This window comes from Mercenaria mercenaria, chromosome 6 (genome assembly GCF_021730395.1).
Source record: "Mercenaria mercenaria strain notata chromosome 6, MADL_Memer_1, whole genome shotgun sequence".
NCBI classification, from domain to species: domain Eukaryota; kingdom Metazoa; phylum Mollusca; class Bivalvia; order Venerida; family Veneridae; genus Mercenaria; species Mercenaria mercenaria.
The window spans coordinates 61613664-61637043 of record NC_069366.1 but is presented as its reverse complement, the minus strand read 5'-3'; positions in this window follow the sequence as shown (position 1 = coordinate 61637043).

Genomic DNA, 23380 nt, shown 5'->3' with positions numbered 1-23380 from the left:
GACATATGTCCTTCTCTGGTGTTGAGATCTATACAAACACCATGTAAACCTCTCTGCATAAAAACTGAATGGTATATAGTCCCAGCTTGTGTTGTGAACTATGAAACCTCCGGGCAACAAGAATAACATCAAAATTATACAACATGTGCCCCTTGGAAATGTTTGATAGTACAATACATAAACTCCAAAACAGGCCACAATTCACAAATGAAAATCCCAACAATATACTCATATACATGTACATTTCATGCTGATAAAGTATATCAAGTTTCTGAACTGTAGAATTAATGTACATTAATTTTTCAAAGTTATTTAAATTTCTCCCATGATTTTGTGTTAACAAGAGGATCATGATGACCCTGGATCACTCACCTGAGTAATATGAGCTACATGTTTCATGTCAAACTGATGCTAAAATATTAAGAAAGTAGGTCAGTAGGTCACATTCATGGTCACTGAAAGTCAGTTTTAAGATCAGTGTGCAAAATTGTATATGTCATCTAATTTCAAGGCTGTATCTTAAAAACCAAGAAAGTAGGTCAGTAGGTCAAGGTCACAGTCAAGTGACCCCCTAACTACTTGGTGTCTGACATTAGGTAAATATAATTAAACAGTCTAGGAAATTTGATCAGATATAACAAATGACCCCTGGGACGGGGCCTCTTTTCACACCAGGGGAATAATTTGAACAGTCTTGTTAGAGAACCACTAGGCAATGCAACATACCAAATATCAAAAGCCTAGGCCTTGCAGTTTCAAACAAGATTTTTAAAGTTTTTTCCTATACCAGTCTTGAAAACCACAGGCGGGCCTCTTTTCAGCCTGGGTAATAATTTGAACAATCTTGGTAATGGACTACACGACAACGGTTGTGTTGATAATTTTCGTTGTTCACAAGACGATCACGCCTGAAAAGTCATGCCACTTATTTTTGTTGTCCATACAACTAAACTAGTCCAACTTGTGACGTAATTATCACTTTCATATCATTTCAGTCTGATATTACATCCAATCTATAAATATACATGTATTAGAAAAAAATAAAAATATCAAAGATTAACTTTGCCTGACCTAACATGAACTTATCTAAATTGCCAGCTGGAAGTCAGTGATGTAACCATGGGCTGGAATACCTTATATTGACAGATCTTGTATAATCCAAATGGCCAGTGTGAATGGTCAGAGGATGAATAAGAACTGCTTGATCATTGATAATTCATCCGCATTGTTCATGAATGGGACTACTTTGTGTAGCACATGAACATCCTTTGGATGTAATTGGGAATCAAATAAAGATGCTATATGATTGTCAGAAATACACTTGTAACTTTGGTAGAGGGATTAACCCGCAACCAAAAATGTAGCGGGATAAACCCGCAACCAAAAATGAAAGAAATATTTTAATTTGCTGTAGGTAATACATTTACATGTATCTTGTGAACAGAAATGTTAGACGTGTTCTGCATAAAACCTACAAAAAACAAGAGGACCATGATGGTCCTGAATCGCTCACCTCTTCCCACATGACCCAGTTTTGAGTATGACATCGTTTTTTCTATTATTTGACATAGTGACCTAGTTTTTGAGCTCATTTGACCCAGTTTTGAGCTTGACCTAGATATTATCAAAATAATAATTCTGACCAATTTTCATGAAGATCCACTGAAAAATATGGTCTCTAGGTTTTTCTATTATTTCACCTATTGACCTAGTTTTCGAAGGTACGTGACCCTGTTTTGAACTTTACCTAGATATCATCAAGGTGAACATTCTCACTAATTTTCATGAAGATCTCATGAAAAATATGGCCTCTAGAGAGGTCACAAGGTTTTTCTATTTTTATACCTACTGGCCTAGTTTTTGACCGCACATGACCCAGTTTCGAAACTGACCTAGATATCATCAAGGTGAACATTCAGATCAATTTTCATGATGATCCATTGAAAAATATGGCCTCTAGAGAGGTCAAAAGATTTTAATAATTTTAGACCTACTGACCTAGTTTTTGACCGCAGTTGATTCAGTTTTAAACTTGACTTGCTAGATATCATCAAGATGAACATTCAGACCAACTTTCATACAGATCCCATGAAAAGTATGGCCTCTAGAGAGGTCACAAGGTTTTATTATTATTTGACCTACTGACCTAGTTTTTTATGGCACGTGACCCAGTTTCAAACTTGAACTAGATAACATCAAGGTGAACATTCTGACCAATTTTTATGGAGATCCATTCATAAGTATGACCTCTAGAGAGGTCACAAGGTTTTTCTATTTTTAGACCTACTGACCTAGTTTTTGGCCCCACATGACCCTGTTTCGAACTTGACCTAGATATTATCAAGATGAACATTCAGACCAATTTTCATACAGATCCAATGAAAAATATGGCCTTTAGAGAGGTCACAAGGTTTTTCTATTATCTGACCTACTGACCTAGTTTTTGACGGCACGTGACCCACTTTCGAACTTGATCTAGATATCATCAAGATGAACATTCAGATTAACTTTCATACAGATCCCATGAAAAATATGGCCTCTAGAGTGGTCACATGGTTTTTCTATTATTTGACCTACTGACCTAGTTTTCGAAGGTACGTGACCCACTTTCGAACTTGACCTAGATATCATCAAGGTGAACGTTCTGACCAATTTTCATGAAGATGTCATGAAATATATGGCCTCTAGAGAGGTCACAAGGTTTTTCTATTTTTAGACCTACTGACCTAGTTTTTGACAGCACGTGACCCAGTTTCGAACTTGACCTAGATATCATCAAGATGAACATTCAGACCAACTTTCATACAGATCCCATGAAAAATATGGCCTTTAGAGAGGTCACAAGGTTTTTCTATTATTTGACCTACTGACCTAGTTTTTGATGGCACATGACCGAGTTTTGAACTTGGCCTAGATATCATCAAGGTGAACGTTCTGACCAATTATCATGAAGATCTTTTGAAATATATGGCCTCTAGAGAGGTCACAAGGTTTTTCTATTTTTAGACCTACTGACCTAGTTTTTGAAGGCACGTGACCCACTTTCGAACTTGACCTAGATATCATCAAGATAAACATTCTGACCAACTTTCATAAAGATCCCATGAAAAATGTGACCTCTAGAGTGGTCACAAGGTTTTTCTATTTTTAGACCTACTGACCTAGTTTTTGACCGCACGTGAGCCAGTTTCGAACTTGACCTAGATACCATCAAGATGAACATTCTGACCAACTTTCATGAAGATCCCATGAAAAATGTGACCTCTAGAGTGGTCACAAGGTTTTTCTATTTTTAGACCTACTGACCTAGTTTTTGACCGCACGTGACCCAGTTTCGAACTTGACCTAGATATCATCAAGATGAACATTCTGACCAATTTTCATAAAGATCCCATGAAAAATGTGACCTCTAGAGTGGTCACAAGCAAAAAGTTTACGGACGGACGCACGCACGCACGGACGGACGGACGGACACTGCGCGATCACAAAAGCTCACCTTGTCACTTAGTGACAGGTGAGCTAAAAACAGCTATCAAATATATGCATGAACATACGACATTTAGCACAGTGTGGAGTCGTGCTTGATTTGTCCACCAAACTTTATTCCGATGATCAAAAACAGCTGTCACAGGAGACAGCGCGCTCGACTATTTCAATGCTGGATAGTGAAACTGGGCACATCTGAGGAAACTGAAGCTGTCACTGGAGTGATTAATGACTCCAATGAATGATGAAGATAATGCACAATAGCTTGAGTCTGTGTCAAAAATATTATGTAATAACATGAATAAGTGAGGTAAAGATAAAGTGTATCAAAGCGCTATATAAGTATAATTCTAAGCAAAAAGGGGCATTATTCATAAAATACTGGAGCAAGAGTTATACACCTTGTGTCATATGATGTGGGTAATGATGTGGAACAACTGCTTCAAGTTTGAAACAAATTTATGCATTTCGTAATAAATGAGATATAGTGAAAATGCATCAAAATTAATCTTAAATTCTAAGCAAAAGTGGGCATTTATAAGTCATGAAAAATTGGTGCCAGAGTTATGCACCTTGTGTCATATGATGTGGGTGATAAGGTGGAACAACTATTTTAAGTTTGAATCAAATCCATTTAGTTATAACTGAGATAGAGTGAAAGTGTATCAAAACTTTAACACGAAATTCTAACTAAAAAGGGGGAATAATTCACAAATTATCGGTGCAAGAGTTATGGCCCTTAAGTCATATGATGTGAGTGATGATGTTGAACAACTATTTTGAGTTCGAATCAAATGCATTAGGTAATTATTGAGATATAGTGAAAGTGCATCAAAACCTGAAATTCTAAGTAAAAGGGGGAATAATTCATTAAATATTGGTACCAGAGTTATGGGCCTTGTGTCATATGATGTGTGAGATGACGTGGAACAACTACTTTCAGTCTGAATTAAATCCATTTAGGAATAACTGAGATAGAGTGAAAGTGCATCAAAACTTTAACCTGAAATTCTATGTAAAAAGGGGGATAATTCATAAAATATTAGTGTGAGAGTTATGGCCCTTGTGCCATATGATGTGGATAATGATGAGGAATAACTATTTTACGTTTAAAGCATATCCATCAAGTAATTACAGAGAGAAAAAAGAGAAAGTGAAAAAAGCTTTAACCAAGGTGGGGACACGGACAGACGCAGACGCAAGTAGGATAGCTCTCCATATACTTTGTATAGTCGAGCTAAAAAGGAACAAAGACCTATGAGAATAGATATGAATAGATCTCTCACAAGATCTGTTTTGTTTTCAAATGTTGTAAGTTTATTTTAAATTGTTGTAAACATACAAATACTATTGTGCTAATACACTCAGAATTAGCCTGAGACGTTGTGCTCCCCATTATCTACTATCTGGTACCAGTACCTGACAGTGAATGAAATGTGCCAAAAGTGACGAAATAAAGCTGTGACGTCACCAATGGTGGAAAAACAAATCGATATTGTAGGTCAGTGGGTGACTTTCTTCAGGTTCTGTCAAGTGCTCATGACATGAAATATCATGTATTACACAATACAGGGTTCGAATTTAGCCAGATTTTCTACTTGTATTTTTTCGCAAGTGGTATTTTTTTAACTTGCTAAATGAAAAAACAACTTGCATTTTCCGCGACTTGTCACTTTATTAGAACATTAACACAAACATCCATGTGACGAGTCCAGCCAATCGTATTTGCGCTATATAAATAGTAACTTATTATAGATTACCAAAAACCCCACCGGATGCCGTAAACGTCATCAAAATTGGCGCAGGTACTTGTCAGCAGTTGAAAAGACATGCGCACAGGACATGTATTGAGTGTAAACTTCCGTTTACGACGAAAGATGAAAGAGTGCTCCGAAATTCGTTCTGCAAATGACAATGCGCTGCAATGACCGCGAATTGTTAAAGAAAGAACAGTGTAAGATCGAGACGTCCGTTAGAAATGCACATTATTCGGCCAAAAATTTTCACTCGCAAAAAAATGCTGGTGTCTGAAATCTCACCTTGCAGTTTGAAATTTGCCAGGGCACTAGACAACTTTTGGGGACAGGTACCCATACCCTCAGGAAGGGGAATTTTTCATCGTTTTAAGACAACAAGAGGGTCATGATGACCCTGGATCGCTCACCAGAGTAATATGTTTCAAATGTCAAACTGATGATTTTCAGAAATTTTTTGGAAAATTTTCCAATGTACAATCAAGTAACCCCTGGGGCGGGGCCAATTTTACCCCGGGGGTCATGATTTGAATAAAGTTTGTAGAAGTCGACTAGGCAATATTACACATCGAATATCTAAGATCTAGGCCTTCTGGTTTATTTTAAGCAAATTTATGAAGATTTCCCAATGTACAATAAAGTAAACCCTGGGGCTGGGTCAATTTGACCCTGGGGGGTCAAGATTTGAACAAATTTTGTAGAGGTCCACTAGGCAATGCTACATGTCGAATATCTAAGCTCTAGGCCTTCTGGTTTATTTTTAGAAAATATTGAAGATTTTGTTATGTACAATCAAGTAACCCCATGGGGCGGGGCCAATTTGACCCTGGGGGTCATGATTTGAAGAAATTTTGTAGAGGTCCACTAGGCAATGCTACATGTCAAATATCTAAGACCTAGGCCTTTTGGTTTATTTTTAGAAATTTTTTGAAGATTTTCCTATGTAAAATCAAGCGACCCCTGGGGCGGGGTCAATTTTGACCCTGGGGTCATGATTTGAATAAATGTTGTAGAGGTCCACTAGGCAATGCTACATGTGAAATATCTAAGCTCTAGGCTTTCTGGTTTATTTTAAGAAAATTTTTGAAGATTTTCATATGTAAAATCAAGCGACCCCTAGGGCGGGGTCAATTTTGACCCCGGGGGTCATGATTTGAACAACTTTAGTAGAGGTCCACTAGGCAATGCTACATGTCAAATATCTAAGCTCTTGGGCTTCTGCTTTTTGAGAAGAAGATTTTTTAAGGTTTTCCTATGTAAAATCAAGTGACCCCTGGGGCGGGGTCAATTTTGACCCCGGGGGTCTGATCTGAACAAATTTTGTAGAGGTCCACTAGGCAATGCTACATGTGAAATATCTAAGACCTAGGCCTTCTGCTTTATTTTTAGAAATTTTTTGAAGATTTTCCTATGTAAAATCAAGTGACCCCTGGGGCGGGGTCAATTTTGACCCCGGGGTCATGATTTGAACAACTTTAGTAGAGGTCCATTAGGCAATGCTACATGTCAAATATCTAAGGTCTAGGGCTTCTGGTTTTCGAGAAGAAGATTTTTTAAGATTTTTCTATGTAAAATCAAGTGACCCCTGGGGCGGGGTCAATTTTGACCCCAGGGTCATGATTTGAACAAACTTGGTAGAGGTCCACTAGGCAATGCTTCACACCAAATATCTAAGCTCTAGGGCTTCTGGTTTTTGAGAAGAAGATTTTTAAAGTTTTTCCTTTCGGTTGCCATGGCAACCAGAGTTCTGCATGGAATTCAATTCTTTGAACAATTTTTAGAGAAGACCATCCAAGGAACATCCCTGTGAAGTTTCATCAAAATTGGCCTGTTGGTTTAGGAGGAGATGTTGTTTAAAGGAAAGTGTGGACGGACGGACGGACGACGGACGGACGGACGACGGACGGACGGACGGACGGACGCCGGACGGTGAGCGATCACAATAGCTCACCCTGAGCACTTTGTGCTCTGGTGAGCTAAAAAGGGGAAGTTTTTAGCCATATATATCTTACTACTTTTCACACTTATTAATACTGTTTTCAATCATTTCGAACTAATGTAACTGTATTGCAGCAGTAATCTTCCTTAGAGGCACTATAATAGAACTTAAAAGAGAGTTCATATTTAGTTGTGTCAAACAACCTATTATCAGGGGAATTTTCATCTGAGAAAGGGGGAAAAAAACGTATTATTTTATGAGGGGAATGGGGCCTATATTCGGCCCCAAAAATGGCCAAATAAGTGCATTGTTTGCACTCGCATTTCGCGAGTATGCGAGCTTAAATTCAAACCCTGCAATACAAGCACAAGCACAAGACTAAATTTGCTATTCCAGGGCACTATACAACTTTTGGGGACACAGAGTTCCCGCTGTCAGTCGCCAATGGTGCCAAATGCGACAGAATGTAAATTCTGGCGCTAAAAATCTTCAATTGGCGAATTTCATTGGTGCATACAAGATAATCGTCAATCTGATCTTCTGATCTTTCTCAAGGATGCAATAACGGATTACCCGATATTTAACACTACACGAAGACAATACACAACGTGTCAATATCGATTTACACCTCGGGGCATAATTTAAAACTTCGCCGAGTCACTGTAAAGAATCAAATGAAAAAGAGATTGAAAAAGAAAATGGTATGTCGCCCATCACAGACTATTGGCTCCAACTTGAGAGCCACTGGCGCAAACTTTTCCTGATTGGCGAATTTGTTGGCGCAAAGTGAAATTGACCCAGAGGAAACCCTGGGACAGGTATCCATACCCTCAAAAAGGGGAATTTTTCATCATTTTAAGACAAAAAGGGGATCCGAAGTTTTCAGCCATTAATACCGTATTTTCCCGAATTAAGGCCCCCCCTCTAATTAACGCCCCCCACCCATTTTGGAGGGAAAAAAATCAACAAGAACGGGAAAAAATCACCTACCTCATTTTTATAAGTCCACATAATAAGTAATTTACAGTACTAAAGTCCAAATGTTTTAAAAAATTTAAAACACACTTTTAAAAACCATTTTACCTTTAAGCCCCAAAAAATTTTTACAAAAGTACGGTTGTAAACAGAAAAAAAACCCGGGTTAATCCCTTTTTGATTTTTTTTTTACACCCTCGGGGGCCCACGTTTTCCGGCGACTTTAACAAATTTCCCGCAATGGGGTTTCGATAAAATTTTTCTTGGGGCATTTTTAAAGGGAAACTTTTTAATTTAAAAGGGCGCAGGTGTCAAACCATTGCCTTGTGTTTGCGCAATTAGTCCCCGGCAGTACAAAAGGAAAATGTTATCGGAGTCCCACAGTGTTTGGGTCTGCCGAAATGTTGTGTCGCGAGGTGTAAAAAAGCCGACATGGTTCCCGAGGTACCGTATTTTGCTTAAAAGGACACCTGCATTAAAGGGGGATGCCAAAAAATTACGTTTTGGGGGGTTTTAAAAAACCACGAAACCTTTCAGCTGTTTGAACGGGGTTTTTAAGTTTTGAAAAATTTTTCCCTTTTTTTTTTTTTACCTCAAAAAAAACCCCCCCTTTTTGGGAAAAAAATGAAAACCCCCCCGGGGGCGTTTATACGGGAAAATACGGTTGTTTTTTTTTCACACTTTTTATTATTTTTACATTTTCATTTCTAATAATGAAAACTTTTTTGCAGATTTAATTCCTTTGCTTGCCGCACTATAATTATAATTGAAAGAGGTTGTATCTAGTTGTGTAAAACCCCCTTTTAATCGGGAATTTTCATCTGAAAAAGGGGAAAAAAAAAAAATTTGAGGGAAGGGGGCCCCTATTCGGCCTAAAAACACCCCCTCCCCCCCCCCCCCTTTTCAAAGGGGATTTTTTTTTTTGCCATTGTATCACCATTCTGCTTTTTAATGTGTCTAAAAGGGAATAAAAGTCCCTAGATTTGCCGTTTTTAAAAAGTAGTTGCTTGTGACTTGTGGAGGGGCCCGGTGGGGGAGGTAACTGGGCCACCCCTTTGGGATAAATTAACATGCTGTATACATGTAAAAAATTTAGTTACTGAATTTTTTCCCTGTTATCAGCCCCCCCCAAAACAAAAGAAATTTTTTAGCACCCATCTTTTGGAAAGTTAAAAACCCGGGGAACATGGGGCGTTTAGTTGCCATAATTATTATGCTAAAAAAAACCCTAGAAAGAGTTTTTTGAATTAAAAACATGGTTTTAAAATAATAAAACCAAATTTAAAGGTATTTTAGGTTGGGGGATACCCCTTGGCATCCCCCTTATGCAAATAAGAAAAAAATTGGCATGCCAAGTAAGTTTGGATGTGCCGGCAGCGAAAAACCCCCCCAATTGTATCACGGCATTCCCCGCTGTCCAAAAACCCCCCTTTTTTTTGACTAACCCATAAATCCTCATTTTTGTCCCTTCCCCTTTTGTCCTCCCCGAAAGGGTTTTTTATTTTTTGGTTTAATTTACAAAAAGCGGACTCCCCAGCTGACACCCTTTTCCATTTTGGGAAATTGCAGTAGTAAAACCCCAAATTTGACGAAAATTCCTGGGAATATTGAGAAAATTTTTTCATATGGGCAATATCCATCTAGCGTCAAAAAGGGAAAAGGGAAAAAAATTTAATGGAAGAAAATCTCAAAAAATTTTTCATCGCTGCGGGCTTTACATCATCATTTTTTTTTAAAAAAACTTTCATTGTGCCCCGTTTTTGTTCCAACTTTTAAAATTTTTTTGTTTAATTTTTGCCCTTAAGGGGGTAGGTTTTTAGTTTTTTTTTTTAAAGGCGGGGGGGGGGAGGGGGCGTGGGGAAACATTTTTTTAAATAATCCAATTAAAAAACCCAAAAGGAAAAAAAAACCCAGCTTGTCTGCCCTGAGAGATTTGGGTTGTAAATTTTATTTGTTTCGCGGAACCTTTCTGTGGAAATGCCTTTGTGTTTGTTTTGGGGTTTTTGTACTATTTGAATTTATTGAAAATCAGCAAAAAAAATCGGGGGAAAAACAATTTTTTTATTTTGACAGCAATTTTCGGTCTTGCAAAACGCGGGGTTTAAAGTGGCCCCCTTTGGTTGGATGGAAAAAAAAGGTCAGTATTGGGTTTTTTGCACGTGAGGGGGGTTATAGACCATTAAATTATTCCACGCGACCCATTCTTGTTTGTCTATGTCTATGTTATACGCTTCTATCTATCTTCTTCCATCCCTTTAAAACCCCCGCGGGGGCCCTAGCCTTTGGCGTCAATAGAAAGAATTTTAAAAATGGAAAAAAAAGTAGTAGTAAAAAGAAAAAAGGAAAAGGGGTTTAAAAACCCGGTTTAAAAAATAGGGGGGGGTTTTTAAGGTGAAAATGTGCTAAATTTTGGTTACAGTGACTAAAACCGGGCCCCAGACGATTTGAAAAACATCTGAGGGAAAAGGCATTCCATGATATACTGTTTAGGAAAGAATGAAAATTTTTTGATGTTGGATGGGGTGAAACTTGAAAAAAAATTTCCCTGGGAATGAGGGGTTTGGGTTTTTGGAGTTTGGTGTTGGGTGTTAGGTAGCCGGTGGGGGTTTCCCGGGAATCTGGTTATGCAAGTTTTTATAAAAATAACCAGGCGTGGCCCAATGCGGGGGGGAAAAAGCGTCCCCAAATTTTTGGGAAAGTCGCATTTTGTCACCCCTTGTGTACGCCCGTAATCCGTTGGGCCCCAGCGTGGCTTGTGTTTGCAAGACTAAGCGGACCCAAAAAAGAGTTTCAGGGTGGGGGGACCCACAGTGCAACTGTACCAGCTGGGGCCGTACAAGTTTTTTTGTTGCTTTTTGGGGTTTTTAAAACCCCTTTGAGTCCCCTTTTTGATTTTTCGTCTTGGGGAAAAACCCAAATGTTTGTTTGCTTTTTTGGTGTTTGTTGCCCAAGGGGGTATTCCATGTAAGGTTGTGTGATTAGTTATCCCGGGGTAATTTCCCGAGGGGTACTGTTTGTAAGTTGGTTTTGTGTAAAGGTATTGTTTTGGGTTTTTGGTTTTTTTTACGCTTAGTGATCTGTTTTTACTTGGCATTTAGCGGTTGAATTTCGGGCCCCTTTTTTTTTTCCCAGAATTCCTTTTGCGGTAATTTGCAAACCCTTTGTATGGGTTAGGATTTTTGCCATGGATGCTGTAAGTACTTTTTAAACACCGTTTCGATTAAAACTAGAGGCGTTTTTGGTCGGGATAGTTTTTAAAATAATAAGAACAGAGATTATGTGAATCTCAAAGAAAAAGGGGTAAAAGAAATTTTTTACAGGTCAGGTTAAAAAGTAAAAAGGAATTTTCTTTAGAACTGAGGGGTGGTAGCTGCCCAAAAAAATACTTTAAGTTGGGGATAGTTCCCAAAGACAGGGGGGGACTGTTCCACGGGATTTATATTTGGGAAAAAAAGGGATTTTCCCTGATAATTTGTTTTAAATACGGAAAAAAAGGGAGTTAAAAGTTTCTGGTGGGGTCTAAGGTAAACTGGGGGCCCAAAAAAACCCGGGTTTTTGGGTTTGTACCCCCTTGAACCTGGTGTTTCTTACGGCGTTGTTTTGGGTTTGCCATTTTAGTTATTTATCATTTTGGGGGACACTATGGTGTAATTTTTGTCGTTATAGACTATTTGGCCCCCGATCTTTGAACTTGCTAAATTTTTGGGGTTTGGGGTTTTTTTGCCTGGATCCCTTTAGGGGTGGAACATTTACTTACTGGGGTCAATTTTTGGTTTTTTATAGGAACCCTCTTTAAACTTTTTTAAATTTGGGGATTTTGAAAATTACGTTTAGGGAATTTTTTAAGGGAAATTTTTTTTGTTTTTGTTTGTTACATTAGGGAAGATTGGCCATGTTTAGGTCTTTCCTAATGGTTACCCCAAAAATTTTTTGGGCCGAATCAGCCGTTTTTAATCGTGCCCATGGGTTATAAGGGAATATTCAGGGTTTCTTTTGCGACTGATTCTTAGGATCGCCCTTATCTGGTTTCAAATTTTCCAGGGGCCCAAAATCGGGGACCCCCGGGTTTGGGGGACGAAAAGGTCTTCCTGTAGGGCTTGGGTTTTAATACTTGTTTTGACCATAACATGGCTATTGTACATCTGGAAAAAGCCTCACCTTCCCTTTTAAAACATTTTCGACGTTCATTTATGTCCGGGGGGAAAAGAGGAAAAGGTCCGGGACCGACCCTTTTGTGGGACACCGAGGGGGAGGGGAGTTTGGGTCTGAATTGTGACCTTGACGAAAAACCTGTTTGAGGGGCAAACCCCTGAAGGAAGGATTTGGGCCCCAAAACAGTGCCCGGGTGTTAAACCTAGTCTTTGAAATTGGTTGACTATTTGGGTGTTGTTTACCTTATCAAAAAGGCTTTGCTAAAAGGTCCAGGGACAAATGTTATCTGTTTTTTGCCTTTTTCAAAAGCTGTACTGTTTTGGGGAAAAAAACTTTTTAGCGGGGTTTTTCAAGCTGTTTTTTGCCCTAAAAACCATTTTTGGTAGGGACTGGTTTTAAAATGATCTTTGAAGGAATGATTTTTGGAAACAAAAGTGTTCCTTTTAACTTTGAGGAATTACATGTGAGGGATTGGGGCGGTTTAGGGGTTTCCCTTTGGGGGCCTTTTTTATATGAGGGGAAATGACTGCATTTTTCCCCGTCATTGGGGCAATCCCCGTTTTGGGGAGTTTTTGGGAAATATGTGGGTTTAAGGGGACGGGGTTTTTTTAAGTACATTTTCCTTCAAAAAACCAAGGGGGCAGTTCTTTGGGGCCAGGGCTTTCTTGGATGGGGGGGCTTTTAAGGAGTTTTTTCTACCCCTTTCCCTGAGATATTTTGGGACCTTGGGCTTGACTGGTTTTTTAAACGGGAAAAACCCTTTGTTTGCAGGGACTGGGGGGTTTAGGGGTTTGGGGCCGTGACCCCAAAAACTGACTAAATTCCCGATTGTGTAGGGTTGGCTTTTGCTTTTGGGTCAAAAATTGTTTGCCCTTAAACTTTTGGAGGAGAAAACACCACTATTTTTTTTTCCTTTCGTTTAAACCCCAAATGAGTAGAATTTTTGTTTTGCCCTGGTTTGGAGTGGCCCGTAAAGATTTTTTGGTTCAAAAATATCCCAGTAGTAGTCCAATATCTTTTTAAATTTTACCTTTAAGATTTAATTCTTTGACCATTTTTTTGGCAGAGTGGGAGGGGGAAATTTGCCCTTTGGGTTTTTGGGGAAAACCCAGGGGTCCCTTTTCCTTTTTTGGGCCTAATGATGGAGGAGAAACCCCAGGGGAGTTCACGACGGATTTTTTTTACCATTGTTGGGATGTGGATAGGCTAAGGCGGTTTAGTTCACCCTTAAATGACCCCCAAAAGCAGTGTTTGGTTTCAGGTGATTTGCTGCAAGAAACTGTTTTTGGAAAACTTTTCAAAGTCTTTTTTTGGGGCCTTTCCCAGTTTGCTTTCGTAGCATTTCATTTTTTGCCCTGTTGTAAAAGGGCGGCCTCTTTTAAACCTTTTCTCATGAAAGCCCAATTTTCCGTGATCTGAAAAACCTAAAAGGGGGGGGGGGGGGTAAAGTTTTTGAAACTAATTATTTTTAGAAACTTAAATTTTTCATTTAAATTAGGTTTGTTTTTGTTGTTTTTTTCATTTTCCCTTGTTTTGTTATCTGGAGTTTTTTATGTTTCATACCCCCTTGTTAGTATCGGGAGTTATTTTTTTTCCCTAGATAGGGCCAAAAACCCCGGTTTTTTCTAAATTTGTTGTATATTTGTTCCGGTAAACAACCCTCTTTAATTTGTAACAAAAAAGTCACCTTTGTTCAACAAATTCCACCAGTTCCTTTTTAAAAATTTCCCTTTTTAAAAAAAGGGGTAACAATCCTTCTTTTTATATTATAACGAAAAAGGGCACAATAAAAAGTTTGAAAAATTGATTTTTGAAAAGTTTGGATACTGAAAATGATAATGATACAATTTTTTTTTTTGTTTGACATAAACTTAATTCATCTAAATAACCCGATCAGTCATTGTAAAAGACCCCAAAATCAAATTGCTGCATTTTTGTTCTTAGTCGGAATAAAAAAATTGAATACTTTCTTTCCCCGAAAAGAAATCCCTTTTTCCCCTTTTCCCCCTCTTTGCTTGTGTCTGACAGAACAGGTGGATGCCTTTTTGATAAAAAATTTTTAAAACCCTTTCCGGGATTGGTATTTTTTCCCTCTGGTTTTTTTCGCCCGGCCCTTTAAGGTTTTTCCCCTTTTTGGGCTATATAAAGGCCTTGAGTACATGCTTTTTTGGTTTAAAGGTTGGGGTTATGAATTTACAAGGAATTTTTGTTTTTTTAAGAAACCCGATGTCTTCTGTTCCCGTTTTGTGTTTTTGGGATCCCCTGGCGGGGAAAAACTTTTTATTTACAGGTATGTGAGTTGGAACAGGGTGGGGTTTGCGGGGATGGGTGGGTAAGCTTTGGGGTTGGTGCACGTAAACCCGGTTTGGGGCCCCCGTGGGGGTTTTTGGGGTGCTGTCTTTCCCCAAAGGCGGTGTCCCTTGTGTTCCTTTATTGTTCTTTTTGTTAGTGTGTTGTCTTTTTGCACGTCCGCGTGCTGTGTTGGTTCGTGGCTTTCCCTCCCTAAAATTTTTTCCTTTGGGTTTTTCCCACTGTCCCCTTTGAATTTTGTTAGAAAACTTTCCCCAAAGCCCCGGGGTTTTGACATGTATTTTTACCCTTGGGCAGTGTCGAAAAATTAATACTATGATATTTTGGGGATGGGGTGTGCAAATTTAAACGTGAAATGACCCAAAAAATATCATGACGTATACGGGTGTACTAAAATGTTGACTTAAAATAAAAATGGAAAGAGGGATTTAAATCTTTTTTTAAAATAAAAAGGGAAGGGAAAGATTTGGTTTTTATAGGTTGTGGGCCAATGTAATCGTTATTCAATCCCGAAATATTTAAAAATGTCAAAGTTTAAAAATTTGTTTACCCGTGCCCCAAGAAAAAAAAGGGCATATCTTGTTTTTTCGAAAAAAAGCGAACAAAGTTAATTTAAAAGTAAACCATGAAATTATGAAAAAAACCAAAGAAAAAACGATTGTACTAAAAAATTTTCGGGGGGGCAAAAAAAATAAGATAAAAAACAAATTTTTTTGGTCCGCGTTAAGGCGGGGAAGAAAAATTACGAAAGCTGTCGAGCCGGGTTTGGGATTTGAGAACTCTTTAGCAGTCCTGTCGGCCCAAAAATTAAATTTTTCCCTGATAAAATTTCCCCTGAAAAATTTTAAATTTAAGTTTAGAATAACCCCGTATTTATAGGAATTTGAAATGAAATTTTAAAAGCAAAAAAAAAAAAAAAAAACAACCCCATACCCTTTTAAAAAATAGAAGACCCTTTTTTGTTTTTTATATTTCACAGAGGGTAGCCCAATTTTACCCCGAATGCAACCCCGGCCCGGAAAATCAACTGAGGGCTTTGGAAAAAAAGGGCATATCCCCCAAAACCCTCCCCTCATTAAAACGTTATGTTTCTGAGTAAACTTGCCCCAATAATGTACCCACTGGTATTTGTGTACAGGGGCCGATTTTTGTATTTCAAGGGGGCCCACCCTTCAGGCTAGTAATCAAAATTTGGCCGAGGCTTTTTGGTAAAACATTTTGTTCAAGTTTGGTGAAGTCGGAGAAAAATGTTGGGACTTACATTACGGCCCCGATTTGTAAACCGAAGTCAGAACCCCAAAACCCCCCCGGCTCCCCCCCCGCGAACCCCCGGGAACGCACACACCCCACACAAAAACACCCCCCCACCCCGCACGCACACCCCGGCACCAAAACCACACACCCCCACACAGAGAGGGAAAGTAAATTATGTCTCTACCCCCGTGGGTGGGGAAAAATTTTTAATAATTGAAGCAGTTAATTTACCATTTTAAAGCGTACTAGGAAACGTAAAAAATGGAGTAGGGATTGGTCTTTATTCATTCTTTTAGCTGCCCGGGAGCCGAATGTTTCATGATGGTTATTTAGGTTGGGATAAATGCCCGGTCGCCCGCCCATGCGCCCGGGTTTCCGTGCGCCCGTTAAAAATTTAGTTTGTTTAACTTTTAGCATCCCCCTTTTTTAAGCAATTTAAATTAAAACATGGTCCCAAATTTTCTTTGGTCCATACGTTGGACGGTTGGTTTTGGGTTTAGAACGGATCGCAATCAAGAGTTTAGGGTTTTGATTGAAAAAATTTTTTGTTATTTTTCCCACTTTGTTTACACTTGCATTTTTATTTCTTCATAAATCCTAATCTATTTATTAAAATGTGTATGACTTCAAGCCCTGGGAAGAGTTCGATTATGGGTTAGTTTCGGTCAGTAGGGTTAAACAGTTATTTGCCTTTTGATTGAAAAATTTGTATGTTTCATTTTTTTCCTTCTAGCATCTCTTTTCTTCCCAACCCAAAAACCCCTTGATATAAAATGTCTTTAAAAAAGTTAAAATATTCGCAAAATCGACCCGGTTGGACAAGAGTTATTGGGCCCTTGTTTGACGAAATTTGTTTTTTACCTTTTTTATCCCTTTTTAAAACATCTTCTTTTTCTTCCCCCAAATTTCCTAATGATTTTTAAAAAGGAAATATATGACCTAAAATTCTTGGATGGTTGATTATGAGCAAAAATCGGTCAGTGGGAAAGAGTTATGTCCCCGGGTTTTTTTCCAAAAAAATCCCTAATTTACTTTGTTTACACTCTACCCACCTTCATTTCTTCCCAACCAAAAAAACATAATTTATTTTGTTTATTTTATTGTTTTAAAAGGGTTTCTTGGAGATTTAAAATCTTAAAAAAAAACCCGAAAAGGTTAGGAGAGAGTTAGGGGCCCCTTGATTTTCCCAAAAAAAAAAAACCCTTTATTTTCCTTTTTTTACCTTAAAACAGCTTCATTCCTTCAGAAACCCCAATCAAAATTTATACAAAAAAGGTATGAGCTTAAAAGACTCGAAAATTTCGTTTGGTGACCATTAGGACTAGATTTACTCCCCCTTGATTTCACGGGAAATTGCTTTTTTTTTAAATTGTTTCCACTCGAGAAAATTTTTTTCTTCCCCCAAAATTCAAATAATATTTACACAGAATGTGTTTTTGTTAAAACCCTTGGGGGTTTTTTCCAAAGAGCTAAATCAGTGTAGTGGGGAACCAGAGTTATTTGCCTTGATTTTCAAAAATTTCTATATTACAATTGTTTTGCATTTTTCCCTTTTTCCCAGTCCTGTCATGTGTATGTGATTTTTTAAAAGTTAAATGGGATGTCTTTTGGGGGGTCCAGATTATAGAGTAGATAAATCTTATGATTTATTTTAAAGTCCTTTTTTTTTTAATTAAAATTTAGCTTTTTTTGGTAAAAACTTGGGTGATTTGGGTTCCCCCAAAAAAAAATTTTTTTTATGGAACAAGTGGACCCAGGGCAATTTAGGGTAGATAACTCCCGGGGTGAAATTTTTTACAAATATTTTCCCTTTTTTTAATTTTTTTAAAGGTATTTTTTCCGTTTCCTTCTGGACAAAAATGATTTGAAATTTCTCCGTGCCATTTGGGGGACTCAGATGTTCCCCCTTTGAAAACCCTTGGGTGTGGACTGTTTTTTGTTTAGTTACCTCCTTTGATTTCAACTTACCAAAGATTTTTGTTTACCTGTTATGGTTTTGTTACTCAGGTGAAAGACCTAGAGCCCTTTTTGGGGCCCCTTGTTATACTTCTTATTTCCAAATAAACGTTGGGCGATTGTTGGGTGGGAGGCGCTCGGGTTTTTTAGCAAATTATGGCAGGTTCAGATATATTGGGTGGGTGCCACTTTTAACGATTTATACGCGAAGGAAAATGTACCCTTTTTTCCCTTTTTTTGTTTGTGTTTTAAAGCAAAAATATTTCCTTGGGAGAAAACGAAATTTCCCCCTTTTGGGAGGAAAAACTCGAAAAAAATTTTTTAAAAAAATTCCAGTGCTTGGCTTAGCTGTAAGTTGTTTTTTTTTGGGTTTTTTTGAATGCCTTTTCTCTTTGTTTCATTTACCATAAGTTCTTTTCTTTTTCTTTTTTGTGTTTATACACCCCTTCGTTACTGGGCTTAATAAATTTTGCAAAATTAAAGTGTTTTACATATAAATATGTGCTTTAAATATTTTTCCCCACGTTTGTTTGTGTTAAAACTATGTGCGTTGGTCATGCTTAGAAAGTAAGGAAAAGGTCACTAAGCTTTTTAAGGTTCTTGGGACCCGATGTGACAGATTATTGGGTTTAAAAAGAATATTTGTTGAAACTTTGGATGTCAAAGTGTCTAAAATTTAAAAAAATTCATGCCTTGTTCGATAAGTCGTTATTAAAAAACATTTTTAGATATAGGCTACCTCACAATGGATTTTTTAAAGAACCTATTTTTAAAAAAGGGGGCCCTAGGTCGTCACCCGGAAACACCCCCATAATCACCTAACAGTGTAAAAGTTTGACCTAGTGTTTCCTGGAAAAAAAATATTTGCCCCAAATTTTTATTAAAAAATTTCAGCAAAAACAAAATATTTTCTTTTTTTTGACCTAGTGAACCCAGTTTTTGGGCCCCCCCTGCCCTACTCCCCGCCTAGTCTTTTATCAAGGCCCATCATTTGACCAATTCATGAAAATCAAAGAAAAAAACCCCCCCCCCTATCGGGATACACAAGGTTTTTTTTTGATTTTTACCTAGTGCCTAGTTTTGAACCAGATGACCCATTTTCGAACTTTTACCTTGATTTTTTCAAACTATCATTTGACAAAATTTTTTTGAAGATCAGTTGAAAAATACGCCTCTTAAATACCCCAAAGGTTTTTTTTTGATTTTTAACCCCCGTGACCTACCCTTTTTTACTCCCGATGCCCTATTCAAATTTCCTAGATTTTATCAAGGAATTTATTTGACTTATTTCAGGAAAATCAATTTAAAAAAAAAAAAGCCTCTTGCATACACAAGGTTTTTTTTTTGATTTTTACCCAGTGACCCATTTTTTGATACAAAAGGGCCCATATTGAAATCCTCCGATTTCATCAAAAGGGAATCATTTGACCAAATTTTAGAAGTCAATTTTAAAAAAATACAGCCTCTATCGATACACAGTGTTTTTCTTTGATTTGGGCCCAGTGGCCCAATTTTTTGTCCCCGTTTACCCCAAAAATAAAAACAATTCGTTTTATAAGGCCCAAATTAAATTTGACCAATTTTTTATAAAGATCAATTGAAAAATACAGCCTCTATCGCAAACAAAAGGTTTTTTTTTGGTTTTTTTGGGCCTAAATGACCTAATTTTTTTTTCCAAAAATGACCCCTTTAAACAAACTTGACCTAGTTTTTTCAAGGCCAAACCCTTCTGAAATTAATTTCATGAAAATTTAATTGAAAAAATATTGCCCCTTTGCATACACAAAATTTTTCCCTTTTATTTGATAAGACCTATTTTTTGGGCCCCCCCGGGAAAATTTAAATTCAAATTTACCCTTTTTTCATTAAAAGGCAATTTATTCTGACCAAAATTATGAAAATTTTTGAAAAATCCCCCCCCCTATCGCATACACGTGGTTTTCTTTTTATTTGACCTAGTGGAAAATAGTTTTTTATTTCCCCGTTTACCCATTTTAAAATTTTTACCTAGTTTTTATCAAGGCTATCTTTTTGACAAAAAAATTTATGGGAAAATTTAAAAGAAATTTACAGCCCCTATCTAAACAAAAAAGGGCTTTCTTTGTTTGATTTTAGTGACCAGTTTTTTTTCCCCCCTTTATCAAAATTTTCCCCCCCAAAAACGGCTTGGGTTTTTCAAGGTAAACCCTTTTGGGCAAAATTTTATGAAAATTTTAAATTTAAAAAAACGCCCCTATCGCATACACAAGGTTTTTTTTTGATTTGACCTAGTGATTAGTTTTAGATCCCAGATGACCCTTTTTTGACTCGGCCTAGATTACATCAAAGGGTATTGTTCTGGCAAAAAATTTCATGAAAATCAGTTGAAAAATACAGCCCCTTTTCGCTAAACAAGTTAAAAAGTTGACGGACAGACGACAGACAGACGACGGGCGACGGACGGGGACATCGGAAATGATTAAAAATTTCCCCAGGGGTAAAAAGTTTAATTTTTCCCAAAATTCCCTTTTGGTGGTTTAAATTTTTTTTTAGTTAAAATATTAAAAATGAACTTTTTTACGGATTAGTAACAAAAATGAGGGGCTTTTCCGAAAATTTTTAAAATTTGGGTTTATATGGGTTTAAGTATGGGGATTTAAAGGTTGATTTCTTTTTAAAATTTTGGGTTTTCTATTGCTTTGGGATTTCAAGTTTTTTATTTTATCATTTATTTTAATTCGTTTTTTTTTTTTCAATTTTAGCAATTTTATCAGCAAAATAAGTGGCTTTTGGTTCCCTTATTGGCAGCTTATACCCGGCCCCCTTTAAACTTATTGTGGTTTCCCCCCATAAAACTATTAGGGTGTGTGTCAAAATTGCGCCCCACTTCTTTATGTTTTGGTTCAGTTATTTCCCCGCTTCCATACTGTTAACTTCTTTTATATTATCATGTCTTTTTTAAAAGATGTGAACATTAAATGTCGTTTTGTTTGTTTATAAAAAAAGATACACCATAAAATTTAAAGGGTGCATCTTGAATTATTTCGCATATTTTTTAAAAATTAAAGACAAAACGAATTTATTGGTGATTTTTAGGGTGATGTTTTTCGAACAGATTAATTTTTTTTATTGGGTAAAAATGTTTGTTTTCCCGGGGACCCCCACCTACCCCAAATTTTTTTGGTTTCCCAACCTTTTTTTCAACTTTTTAACAAAAATTTTAAAAAAACTGAAATTTTTTTGCTTTTAAACTGGTCAGTGATGTTGAAATTAACTTATGTGCTTCTAAAGGCATACCCTTATTTTTTGTTCATTTTTTGATACCCAAAAAAAAAACAGAAAAGTCCCAAATTAATAAAAAAAAAAAAAAAAATTACCCACCTTCACCCCCCTTTTTTTTTTAACATGTTTCCGGAAACAAACAATTTTTTTACGGGCCATGAAAAATAATACCTCCCTTTTTTTTGCTTTTTATTTGGGAAGAAAAAAATATTATATTAAAAAGTTTTATGTTGTTGATAATTTTATCTTTTTAAATGCTCTTAAAAAACTGAAATTTAGGTCTTAAGATTTCATTTTTTATTTGAAACTAAAAATGAAAATGAAATTTGGGATAGTTTAAACCCAGAAGTTGAGAGGGGGAAAAAAAATGAATCTTGTAAAGATTTTTAACATTCTTTCACGGGGTTTTAAATGCAGATGGGAAAATTTCCCGGTTTTTCGAGGGTAAACCCGTTTAAACGGTTAAAGAGGTTCCCGCCGAAAATTTTCCAGTAAACCCGTGCCCGAGGGGCAGGATATTAAAAACTGCGTAAGCCCGTGATAGAATATTTTTCTTTTCATACCCTATTCAAGAAATGATAAAAAAAATAAAAAACCCTCGAATGGGTTTCTTTTTTTGAACTATTTCTTTTAGAAGCCTAATTTAAAAAAAGACCAAGGGAAAACCCAAGTCCCTATGAGGTATAGGAATTTTTTCCTTTTTTTTGAAAAAAAATAAAAATTTGGGTACATAAATTTTTACCTTTATGTAGTTCTTTAAAACGTCATTTCCGCACGAGAGTCATTTGGTGTAAAATAGATATTTTCAGCCCCGGGAAAAAAAACCCGGGAAAACCGGTTCCCCCGGTATGCCCCTGGTCTTTTTAAATCCCTTTGTTCAAAATTTGTTTTTTGGAAGAAATAACCAAAAATTTTTGTTTGGGTTTTTAAAGAAAAGTGTTTGAACCCAAAAAATTTAAAATTTCCCCTTTCATTTTTAATGTGTTTTTTTTAAAAAAGTATTTTTCAGTTTAAAAATTTCCAAATTTTTGTGTCATAGGTGAACTTGGGTATATTTTGCTGTAAAAGTATGTGATTGAGTGGGGTTTAGGTACAAATAAAAAAAAATTAATTTTTGGGAAAAAAAAGGGCCCCCGCAAGGGAAAAAATGGGGCCCGACAAACGTATTTTGGGAAAGGGAAAAATTTTAAGGGGAAAAATATGTTTCCCGAAAAGCCTTTAAAATCTTTTTAAAAATGGTTTTTAAGACTTTATTGTTTTCCAAACAGAAACTGGAAATTTTGGGAAGCATTTTTAAACTGTTACAGTCTTAGTGAAAATCACACTTCTATTTGTATAAAGAAGTTTTTCCCCTTAAAAGATACTTTAATTTGGTTTTAAATCAGTCACAGAAACTCCCCCAAAAAAAGACCCCATTTGTCTTTCCGATAAAAATATTCCTAAATTCCCCTTTTTTTAAAATCATTTAAATTTTCCCCAAGGGACGAAATTTTTTTTAAGGGTTTAAAAATTAAAAAATCCCCGGGGATCGAAATGTCTTGGGGTCGGGAAATTTTCAAAAGAAAAATTCAGTTTTTAAGTTTGAAAGTTTTAGTGTTCTATGTCTTGGGGGGCGAAATATCTAGCATTCATTTTGCCAGATCTTAAAATTAAAAATTTAAAAAAAAAATTGTTCAAAAATTTTTTGCGTTTCACCCGATTATGTGTAGTTTCCTTTCCCCCTTCCCTATTTTAAAAAGAAAATCAAAAAAGGGGCTCCCTCTCCCCCAAAACCCCCCTCGGGCCCCAAAAGTCCCCACGCCTTTTCTAGGTCCTTTTGTAGAAACCCTGGGGAATAAATACCAAAAAAAAATGGAAAACCCCGGGCATTTGGGAAAAGTTCCTAAAACAGTCGCCCCATCTCCCAATCCGAAGTTTTTAGGTGGATGAAAAAAACCCGTATTGGGCAGGCATATGGGGACATGTCCATCATTTTGTTGTGCCGCGCCCCGTAAACCCCTTTATAAAAAATGCCGCCCAAAATTCCCCGAGGGGATATGTACTGTATGATTAAAAAGAGGAAAAACTTTTGTTTGGTTTTTTGGAAAAAAATTATGCAAATTTTTTCCCATGTCATCTAAAAAATGAGGGGTAAAAAAACTTTATGTAACCATTAAAAAAAGGGGAAAAGGAGTAAAACCCGAGGTTTTTTGTTTAATGGAGTGTAGCTTTCTTATATAAAAGTTAACACTCCTTTTTCTTCTTTTATAGTAACGATATAGTTATTTTTACGGGAATATAAGTTTCTGAACAC